Here is a 12,799-nt window from a genome sequence, read left to right on the forward strand (position 1 = left end):
AAACCATCAGGGTAACACACTCTCCTCACTTATCCTGTTCACCTGGTAACATGTTCCGTGAGTATTAAACAATCAGGGGAACACACTCTCCTCACTGATACTGTTCACCTGGTAACATATCCCTCGTATATTAAACCATAAGGGGAACACACTCTCCTCACTTATACTGTTCACCTGGTAACATGTCCGGTGTGTATTAAATAATCAGGGGAACACACTCTCCTCACTTATACTGTTTACCTGGTAACATGTCCCGTGCGTGTTAAACCATCAGGGTAACACACTCTCCTCACTTATACTGTTCACCTGGTAACATGTCCGGTGTGTATTAAACAATCAGGGGAACACACTCTCCTCACTTATACTGTTTACCTGGTAACATGTCCTGTGTGTATTAAACCATCAGGGGAACACACTCTCCTCAATTATACTGTTCACCTGGTAACATTTCCCTTGTATATTAAACCATCAGGGGAAGACACTCTCCTCACTTATACTGTTCACCTGGTAACATGTCCCCTGCGTGTTAAACCATCAGGGGAACACACTCTCCTCGCTTATACTGTTCACCTGGTAACATGTCCCGTGTATATTAAACCATCAGGGGAACACACTCTCCTCACTTATACTGTTCACCTGGTAACATGTCCTGTGTGCATGAAACCATCAGAGGAACACACTCTCCTCACTTATACTGTTCATCTGGTAACATGTCCCGTCAGTATTAAACCATCAGGGGAACACACTCTCCTCACTTATACTGTTCACCTGGTGACATGTCCCGTCAGTATTTAACAATCAGGGGAACACACTCTCGTCAATTATACTGTTCACCTGGTAACATGTCCCGTGCGTGTTAAACCATCAGGGGAACACACTCTCCTCACTTATACTGTTCACCTGGTAACATGTCCCGTGAGTATTAAACAATCAGGGGAACACACTCTCCTCACTTCTACTTTTCACCAGATAATATGTCCAGTGCATATTAAACCATCAGGGGAACACATTCTCCTCACTTATACTGTTCACCTGGTAACATGTCCTGTGTATATTAAACCATCAGGGGAACACACTCTCCTTACTTATACTGTTCACCTGGTAACATGTCCCGTGTATATTAAACCATCAGGGGAAAGCACTCCCCTCACTTATACTGTTCTCCTGGTAACATGTCCCGTGTATATGAAACCATCAGGGGAACACACTCTCCTCACTTATACTGTTCACCTGGTAACATGTCCCGTGTGCATTAAACCATCAGGGGAACACACTCTCCTCACTAATACTGTTCACCTGGTAACATGTCCTGTGTGCATGAAACCATCAGAGGAACAAACTCTCCTCACTTATACTGTTCATCTGGTAACATGTCCCGTCAGTATTAAACCATCAGGAGAACACAGTCTCCTCACTTCTTCTGTTCACCTGGTAACATGTCCTTTGCATATTTAACCATCAGGGGAAAACATTCTGCTACTTATACTGTTCACTTGGTGACATGTCCCGTGTGTATTAAACAATCAGGGGAACACACTCTCCTCACATATACTGTTCACCCGATGACATGTCCCGTGTGTATTAAACAATCAGGGGAACACACTCTCCTCACTTATACTGTTCACCTGGTGACATGTCCCGTGTGCATTAAACAATCAGGGGAACTCACTCTCCTCACTTATACTGTTCACCTGGTAACATGTCCAGTGTATATTAAACCATCAGGGGAACACACTCTCCTCACTTATACTGTTCACCTGGTGACATGTCCCGTCAGTATTTAACAATCAGGGGAACACACTCTCGTCAATTATACTGTTCACCTGGTAACATGTCCCGTGCGTGTTAAACCATCAGGGGAACACACTCTCCTCACTTATACTGTTCACCTGGTAACATGTCCAGTGAGTATTAAACAATCAGGGGAACACACTCTCCTCACTTATACTGTTCACCAGATAATATGTCCAGTGTATATTAAACCATCAGGGGAACACATTCTCCTCACTTATACTGTTCACCTGGTAACATGTCCTGTTTGTATTAAACCACAAGGGGAACACACTCTCCTCACTTATACTGTTCACCTGGTAACATGTCCTGTGTATATTAAACCATCAGGGGAACACACTCTCCTTACTTATACTGTTCACCTGGTAACATGTCCCGTGAATATTAAACCATCAGGGGAAAGCACTCCCCTCACTTATCCTGTTCTCCTGGTAACATGTCCCGTGGATATGAAACCATCAGGGGAACACACTCTCCTCACTTATACTGTTCACCTGGTAACATGTCCCCTGCGTGTTAAACCATCAGGGGAACACACTCTCCTCGCTTATACTGTTCACCTGGTAACATGTCCCGTGTATATTAAACCATCAGAGGAACACACTCTCCTCACTTATCCTGTTCTCCTGGTAACATGTCCCGTGGATATGAAACCATCAGGGGAACACACTCTCCTCGCTTATACTGTTCACCTGGTAACATGTCCCGTGTATATTAAACCATCAGGGGAACACACTCTCCTCACTTATACTGTTCACCTGGTAACATGTCCCGTGTGCATTAAACCATCAGGGGAACACACTCTCCTCACTTATACTGTTCACCTGGTAACATGTCCCGTGTGTATTGAACAATCAGGGGAACACACTCTCCTCACTTATACTGTTTACCTGGTAACATGTCCTGTGTGTATTAAACCATCAGGGGAACACACTCTCCTCACTTATACTGTTCACCTGGTAACATTTCCCTCGTATATTAAACCATCAGGGGAAGACACTCTCCTCACTTATACTGTTCACCTGGTAACATGTCCCCTGCGTGTTAAATTAAACCATCAGGGGAAAGCACTCCCCTCACTTATACTGTTCTCCTGGTAACATGTCCCGTGTATATGAAACCATCAGGGGAACACACTCTCCTCACTTATACTGTTCACCTGGTAACATGTCCCGTGTGCATTAAACCATCAGGGGAACACACTCTCCTCACTAATACTGTTCACCTGGTAACATGTCCTGTGTGCATGAAACCATCAGAGGAACAAACTCTCCTCACTAATACTGTTCATCTGGTAACATGTCCCGTCAGTATTAAACCATCAGGAGAACACAGTCTCCTCACTTCTTCTGTTCACCTGGTAACATGTCCTTTGCATATTTAACCATCAGGGGAAAACATTCTGCTACTTATACTGTTCACTTGGTGACATGTCCCGTGTGTATTAAACAATCAGGGGAACACACTCTCCTCACATATACTGTTCACCCGATGACATGTCCCGTGTGTATTAAACAATCAGGGGAACACACTCTCCTCACTTATACTGTTCACCTGGTGACATGTCCCGTGTGCATTAAACAATCAGGGGAACTCACTCTCCTCACTTATACTGTTCACCTGGTAACATGTCCAGTGTATATTAAACCATCAGGGGAACACACTCTCCTCACTTATACTGTTCACCTGGTGACATGTCCCGTCAGTATTTAACAATCAGGGGAACACACTCTCGTCAATTATACTGTTCACCTGGTAACATGTCCCGTGCGTGTTAAACCATCAGGGGAACACACTCTCCTCACTTATACTGTTCACCTGGTAACATGTCCAGTGAGTATTAAACAATCAGGGGAACACACTCTCCTCACTTATACTGTTCACCAGATAATATGTCCAGTGTATATTAAACCATCAGGGGAACACATTCTCCTCACTTATACTGTTCACCTGGTAACATGTCCTGTTTGTATTAAACCACAAGGGGAACACACTCTCCTCACTTATACTGTTCACCTGGTAACATGTCCTGTGTATATTAAACCATCAGGGGAACACACTCTCCTTACTTATACTGTTCACCTGGTAACATGTCCCGTGAATATTAAACCATCAGGGGAAAGCACTCCCCTCACTTATCCTGTTCTCCTGGTAACATGTCCCGTGGATATGAAACCATCAGGGGAACACACTCTCCTCACTTATACTGTTCACCTGGTAACATGTCCCCTGCGTGTTAAACCATCAGGGGAACACACTCTCCTCGCTTATACTGTTCACCTGGTAACATGTCCCGTGTATATTAAACCATCAGAGGAACACACTCTCCTCACTTATCCTGTTCTCCTGGTAACATGTCCCGTGGATATGAAACCATCAGGGGAACACACTCTCCTCGCTTATACTGTTCACCTGGTAACATGTCCCGTGTATATTAAACCATCAGGGGAACACACTCTCCTCACTTATACTGTTCACCTGGTAACATGTCCCGTGTGCATTAAACCATCAGGGGAACACACTCTCCTCACTTATACTGTTCACCTGGTAACATGTCCCGTGTGTATTGAACAATCAGGGGAACACACTCTCCTCACTTATACTGTTTACCTGGTAACATGTCCTGTGTGTATTAAACCATCAGGGGAACACACTCTCCTCACTTATACTGTTCACCTGGTAACATTTCCCTCGTATATTAAACCATCAGGGGAAGACACTCTCCTCACTTATACTGTTCACCTGGTAACATGTCCCCTGCGTGTTAAACCATCAGGGGAACACACTCTGCTCACTTATACTGTTCATCTGGTAACATGTCCCGTCAGTATTAAACCGTCAGGAGAACACAGTCTCCTCACTTATACTGTTCACCTGGTAACATGTCCTTTGCATAGTTAACCATCAGGGGAAAACATTCTGCTCACTTATACTGTTCACCTGGTGACATGTCCCGTGTGTATTAAACAATCAGGGGAACACACTCTCCTCACTTATACTGTTCACCTGGTGACATGTCCCGTGTGCATTAAACAATCAGGGGAACTCACTCTCCTCACTTATACTGTTCACCTGGTAACATGTCCAGTGTATATTAAACCATCAGGGGAACACACTCTCCTCACTTATACTGTTCACCTGGTGACATGTCCCGTCAGTATTTAACAATCAGGGGAACACACTCTCGTCAATTATACTGTTCACCTGGTAACATGTCCCGTGCGTGTTAAACCATCAGGGGAACACACTCTCCTCACTTATACTGTTCACCTGGTAACATGTCCAGTGAGTATTAAACAATCAGGGGAACACACTCTCCTCACTTATACTGTTCACCAGATAATATGTCCAGTGTATATTAAACCATCAGGGGAACACATTCTCCTCACTTATACTGTTCACCTGGTAACATGTCCTGTTTGTATTAAACCACAAGGGGAACACACTCTCCTCACTTATACTGTTCACCTGGTAACATGTCCTGTGTATATTAAACCATCAGGGGAACACACTCTCCTTACTTATACTGTTCACCTGGTAACATGTCCCGTGAATATGAAACCATCAGGGGAAAGCACTCCCCTCACTTATCCTGTTCTCCTGGTAACATGTCCCGTGGATATGAAACCATCAGGGGAACACACTCTCCTCACTTATACTGTTCACCTGGTAACATGTCCCCTGCGTGTTAAACCATCAGGGGAACACACTCTCCTCACTTATACTGTTCAACTGGTAACATGTCCCGTGTGTATTGAACAATCAGGGGAACACACTCTCCTCACTTATACTGTTTACCTGGTAACATGTCCTGTGTGTATTAAACCATCAGGGGAACACACTCTCCTCACTTATACTGTTCACCTGGTAACATTTCCCTCGTATATTAAACCATCAGGGGAAGACACTCTCCTCACTTATACTGTTCACCTGGTAACATGTCCCCTGCGTGTTAAACCATCAGGGGAACACACTCTCCTCACTTACACTGTTCACCTGGTGAAATGTCCCGTGTGTGTTAAAGAATCAGGGGAACAGACTCTCCTCACTTATACTGTTCACCTGGTAACATGTCCTGTGTGCATGAAACCATCAGAGGAACACACTCTCCTCACTTATACTGTTCATCTGGTAACATGTCCCGTCAGTATTAAACCATCAGGGGAACACACTCTCCTCACTTATACTGTTCACCTGGTGACATGTCCCGTCAGTATTTAACAATCAGGGGAACACACTCTCGTCAATTATACTGTTCACCTGGTAACATGTCCCGTGCGTGTTAAACCATCAGGGGAACACACTCTCCTCACTTATACTGTTCACCAGATAATATGTCCAGTGCATATTAAACCATCAGGGGAACACATTCTCCTCACTTATACTGTTCACCTGGTAACATGTCCTGTGTATATTAAACCATCAGGGGAACACACTCTCCTTACTTATACTGTTCACCTGGTAACATGTCCCGTGAATATTAAACCATCAGGGGAAAGCACTCCCCTCACTTATACTGTTCTCCTGGTAACATGTCCCGTGTATATGAAACCATCAGGGGAACACACTCTCCTCACTTATACTGTTCACCTGGTAACATGTCCCGTGTGCATTAAACCATCAGGGGAACACACTCTCCTCACTTATACTGTTCACCTGGTAACATGTCCTGTGTGCATGAAACCATCAGAGGAACACACTCTCCTCACTTATACTGTTCATCTGGTAACATGTCCCGTCAGTATTAAACCATCAGGAGAACACAGTCTCCTCACTTATACTGTTCACCTGGTAACATGTCCTTTGCATATTTAACCATCAGGGGAATACATTCTGCTCTCTTATACTGTTCACCTGGTGACATGTCCCGTGTGTATTAAACAATCAGGGGAACACACTCTCCTCACTTATACTGTTCACCCGATGACATGTCCCGTGTGTATTAAACAATCAGGGGAACACACTCTCCTCACTTATACTATTCACCTGGTGACATGTCCCGTGTGTATTAAACAAACAGGGGAACTCACTCTCCTCACTTATACTGTTCACCTGGTAACATGTCCAGTGTATATTAAACCATCAGGGGAACACACTCTCCTCACTTATACTGTTCACCTGGTGACATGTCCCGTGTATATTAAACCATCAGGGGAACACACTCTCCTCACTTATACTGTTCATCTGGTAACATGTCCCGTCAGTATTAAACCATCAGGGGAACACACTCTCCTCACTTATACTGTTCACCTGGTGACATGTCCCGTCAGTATTTAACAATCAGGGGAACACACTCTCGTCAATTATAAGGTTCACCTGGTAACATGTCCCGTGCGTGTTAAACCATCAGGGGAACACACTCTCCTCACTTATACTGTTCACCTGGAAACATGTCCAGTGAGTATTAAACAATCAGGGGAACACACTCTCCTCACTTATACTGTTCACCAGATAATATGTCCAGTGTATAGTAAACCATCAGGGGAACACATTCTCCTCACTTATACTGTTCACCTGGTAACATGTCCTGTTTTTATTAAACCACAAGGGGAACACACTCTCCTCACTTATACTGTTCACCTGGTAACATGTCCTGTGTATATTAAACCATCAGGGGAACACACTCTCCTTACTTATACTGTTCACCTGGTAACATGTCCCGTGAATATTAAACCATCAGGGGAAAGCACTCCCCTCACTTATACTGTTCTCCTGGTAACATGTCCCGTGTATATGAAACCATCAGGGGAACACACTCTCCTCACTTATACTGTTCACCTGGTAACATGTCCCGTGTGCATTAAACCATCAGGGGAACACACTCTCCTCACTTATACTGTTCACCTGGTAACATGTCCCGTGTGTATTGAACAATCAGGGGAACACACTCTCCTCACTTACACTGTTCACCTGGTGAAATGTCCCGTGTGTATTAAAGAATCAGGGGAAGACACTCTCCTCACTTATACTGTTCACCTGGTGACATGTCCCGTCAGTATTAAAGAATCAGGGGAACAGACTCTCCTCACTTATACTGTTCACCTGGTGACATGTCCCGTCAGTATTAAACAATCAGGGGAACACACTCTCCTCAATTATACTGTTCACCTGGTGACATGTCCCGTGTGTATTATACAATCAGGGGAACACACTCTCCTCACTTATACTGTTCACCTGGTGACATGTCCTGTGTATATTAAACCATCAGGGGAACACACTCTCCTTACTTATACTGTTCACCTGGTAACATGTCCCGTGAATATTAAACCATCAGGGGAAAGCACTCCCCTCACTAATACTGTTCTCCTGGTAACATGTCCCGTGTATATGAAACCATCAGGGGAACACACTCTCCTCACTTATACTGTTCACCTGGTAACATGTCCCGTGTGCATTAAACCATCAGGGGAACAGACTCTCCTCACTTATACTGTTCACCTGGTGACATGTCCCGTCAGTATTAAACAATCAGGGGAACAGACTCTCCTCACTTATACTGTTCACCTGGTGACATGTCCCGTGTGTATTAAACAATCAGGGGATCACACTCTCCTCAATTATACTGTTCACCTGGTGACATGTCCCGTGTGTATTAAACAATCAGGGGAACACACTCTCCTCACTTATACTGTTCACCTGGTGACATGTCCCGTGTGTATTAAACAATCAGGGGATCACACTCTCCTCACTTATACTGTTCACCTGGTAACATGTCCTGTGTATATTAAACCATCAGGGGAACTCACTCTCCTCACTTATACTGTTCACCTGGTAACATGTCCCGTGTATATTAAAATATCAGGGGAACTCACTCTCCTCACTTATACTGTTCATCTGGTAACATGTCCAGTGAATATTAAACCATCAGGGGAACACACTCTCCTCACTTATACTGTTCACCTGGTAACATGTCCAGTGAATATTAAACCATCAGGGGAACACATTCTCCTCACTTATACTGTTCATCTGGTAACATGTCCAGTGAATATTAAACCATCAGGGGAACACACTCTCCTCACTTATACTGTTCACCTGGTAACATGTCCAGTGAATATTAAACCATCAGGGGAACACATTCTCCTCACTTATACTGTTCATCTGGTAACATGTCCAGTGAATATTAAACCATCAGGGGAACACATTCTACTCACTTATCCTCTTCACCTGGTGACATGTCCCGTGTGTATTAAACCATCAGGGGAACACACTCTCCTCACTTATACTGTTCACCTGGTAACATGTCCCGTGCATATTAAACCATCAGGGGAACACTCTCTCCTCACTTATACTGTTCAGCTGGTAACATATCCTGTGTGTATTAAACCATCAGGGGAACACACTCTCCTCACTTACACTGTTCATCTGGTAACATGTCCCGTCAGTATTAAACCATCAGGGGAACACACTCTCCTCACTTATACAGTTCACCTGGTAACATGTCCCGTGAATATTAAACCATCAGGGGAACACACTCTCCTCACTTAGACTTTTCTCTTGGTAACATATCCCGTGTATATTTAACCATCAGGAGAACACACTCTCCTCACTTACACTGTTCACTTGGAAACATGTCCCGTGAATATTAAACCATCAGGGGAAAGCACTCTCCTCACTTACACTGTTCACATGGTAAAATGTCCTGTGTGCATTAAACCATCAGGGGAACACACTCTCCTGACTTATACAGTTCACCTGGTAACATGTCCCGTGCGTATTAAACCATCAGGTGAACACACTCGACTCATTTATACTGTTCATCTGGTAACATGTCTCGTGTATATTAAACCATCATGGGAACACACTCTCCTCACTTATACTGTTCACCTGGTAACATGTCCTTTGCATATTTAACCATCAGGGGAACACATTCTCCTCACTGATACTGTTCACCTGGTAACATGTCCTGTGTGCATTAAACCATAAGGGGAACACACTCTCCTCACTTATACTGTTCACCTGCTAACATGTCCTTTGCATATTTAACCATCAGGGTAAAACATTCTGCTCACTTATACTGTTCACCTGGTGACATGTCCCGTGTGTATTAAACAATCAGGGGAACACACTCTCCTCACTTATACTGTACATCTGGTAACATGTCCCGTCAGTATTAAACCATCAGGGGAACACACTCTCCTCACTTATACTGTTCAACTGGTGACATGTCCTTTGCATATTTAACCATCAGGGGATAACATTCTGCTCACTTATACTGTTCACCTGGTGACATGTCCCGTGTGTATTAAACAATCAGGGGAACACACTCTCCTCACTTATACTGTTCACCTGGTAACATGTCCCGTGTGTATTAAACAATCAGGGGAACACACTCTCCTCACTAATACTGTTCACCTGGTAACATGTCCTGTGTGTATTAAACCATCAGGGGAACACACTCTCCTCACTTATACTGTTCGCCTGGTGCCAATGTCCCGGGTATATTAATCAATCAGGGGAAAACACTCTCCTCACTTATACTGTTCACCTGGTAACATGTCCCGTGCGTGTTAAACCATCAGGGGAACACACTCTCCTCACTTATACTGTTCAGCTGGTAACATGTCCCATGTGCATTAAACAATCAGGGAAACACAATCTCCTCACTTATACTGTTCACCTGATAACATGTCCCGTGTGTATTAAACCATAAGGGGAACACACTCTCCTCACTTATACTGTTCACCTGGTAATATGCCCAGTGTATATTAAACCATCAGGGGAACACACTCTCCTCACTTATACTGTTCACCTGGGAACATGTCCCGTGTATATTAAACCATCAGGGGTACACACTCTCCTCACTTATACTGTCCACCTGGTATCATGTTCTGTGTATATTAAACCATCAGGGGAACACAATCTCCACACTTATACTGTTCACCTGGTAACATGCCCTGTGTATATTAAACCATCAGGGGAACACACTCTCCTCACTTATACTGTTTACCTGGAAACATGTCCCGTGTATATTAAACCATCAGGGGAACACATTCTCTTCACTTATACTGTTCACCTGGTAACATTTTCCGTGTGTGTTAAATCATCAGGGGAATACAATCTCCTCACTTATACTGTTCACCTGGTAACATGTCCTGTGTATATTAAAACATCAGGGGAACACACTCTCCTCACTTATACTGTTCACCTGGTAACATGTCCCGTGTGTATTAAAACATCAGGGGAACACAATCTCCTCACTTATACTGTTCACCTGATAACATGTCCCGTGTGTATTAAAACATCAGGGGAACACAATCTCCTCACTTATACTGTTCACCTGGTAACATGCCCTGTGTATATTAAACCATCAGGGGAACACACTCTCCTCACTTATACTGCTAACCTGGTAACATGTCCCGTGTATATTAAACCATCAGGGGAACACATTCTACTCACTTATCCTGTTCACCTGGTGACATGTCCCGTGTGTATTAAACCATCAGGGGAACACACTCTCCTCACTTATACTGTTCACCTGGTAACATGTCCCGTGCATATTAAACCATCAGGGGAACACTCTCTCCTCACTTATACTGTTCAGCTGGTAACATATCCTGTGTGTATTAAACTATCAGGGGAACACACTCTCCTCACTTACACTGTTCATCTGGTAACATGTCCCGTCAGTATTAAACCATCAGGGGAACACACTCTCCTCACTTATACAGTTCAGCTGGTAAGATGTCCCGTGAATATTAAACCATCAGGGGAACACACTCTCCTCACTTAGACTTTTCTCTTGGTAACATATCCCGTGTATATTAAACCATCAGGAGAACACACTCTCCTCACTTACACTGTTCACTTGGAAACATGTCCCGTGAATATTAAACCATCAGGGGAAAGCACTCTCCTCACTTAGACTTTTCTCCTGGTAACATGTCCCGTGCGTATTAAACCATCAGGGGAACACACTCTCCTCACTTATACTGTTCATCTGGTAACATGTCCCGTCAGTATTAAACCATCAGTGGAACACTCTCTCCTCACTTATACTGTTCACTTGATGAAATGTCCCGTGTATATTAAACCATCAGGGGAACACATTCTCCTCACTTATACTGTTCACCTGGTAACATGTCTCGTGTATATTAAACCATCAGGGGAACACAATCTCCTCACTTATACTGTTCACCTGGTAACATATCCCGTGTATATTAAACCATCTGGGGAACACACTCTCCTCACTTACACTGTTCACCTGGTAAAATGTCCTGTGTGCATTAAACCATCAGGGGAACACACTCTCCTGACTTATACAGTTCACCTGGCAACATGTCCCGTGTGTATTAAACCATCAGGTGAACACACTCGACTCATTTATACTGTTCATCTGGTAACATGTCCCGTGTATATTAAACCATCAGGGGAACACACTCTCCTCACTTATACTGTTCACCTGGTGACATGTCCCGTGTATATTAAACAATCATGGGAACACAATCTCCTCACTTATACTGTTCACCTGGTAACATGTCCCGTGTATATTAAACCATCAGGGGAACACATTCTCCTCACTGATACTGTTCACCTGGTAACATGTCCTGTGTGCATTAAACCATCAGGGGAACACACTCTCCTCACTTATACTGTTCACCTGCTAACATGTCCTTTGCATATTTAACCATCAGGGTAAAACATTCTGCTCACTTATACTGTTCACCTGGTGACAAGTCCCCTGTGTATTAAACAATCAGGGGAACACACTCTCCTCACTTATACTGTACATCTGGTAACATGTCCCGTCAGTATTAAACCATCAGGGGAACACACTCTCCTCACTTATACTGTTCACCTGGTAACATGTCCCGTGTGTATTAAAACATCAGGGGAACACAATCTCCTCACTTATACTGTTCACCTGGTAACATGCCCTGTGTATATTAAACCATCAGGGGAACACACTCTCCTCACTTATACTGCTAACCTGGTAACATGTCCCGTGTATATTAAACCATCAGGGGAACACATTCTACTCACTTATCCTGTTCACCTGGTGACATGTCCC

Source organism: Heterodontus francisci, chromosome 22 (genome assembly GCF_036365525.1).
Source record: "Heterodontus francisci isolate sHetFra1 chromosome 22, sHetFra1.hap1, whole genome shotgun sequence".
Taxonomy (NCBI): Eukaryota; Metazoa; Chordata; class Chondrichthyes; order Heterodontiformes; family Heterodontidae; genus Heterodontus; species Heterodontus francisci.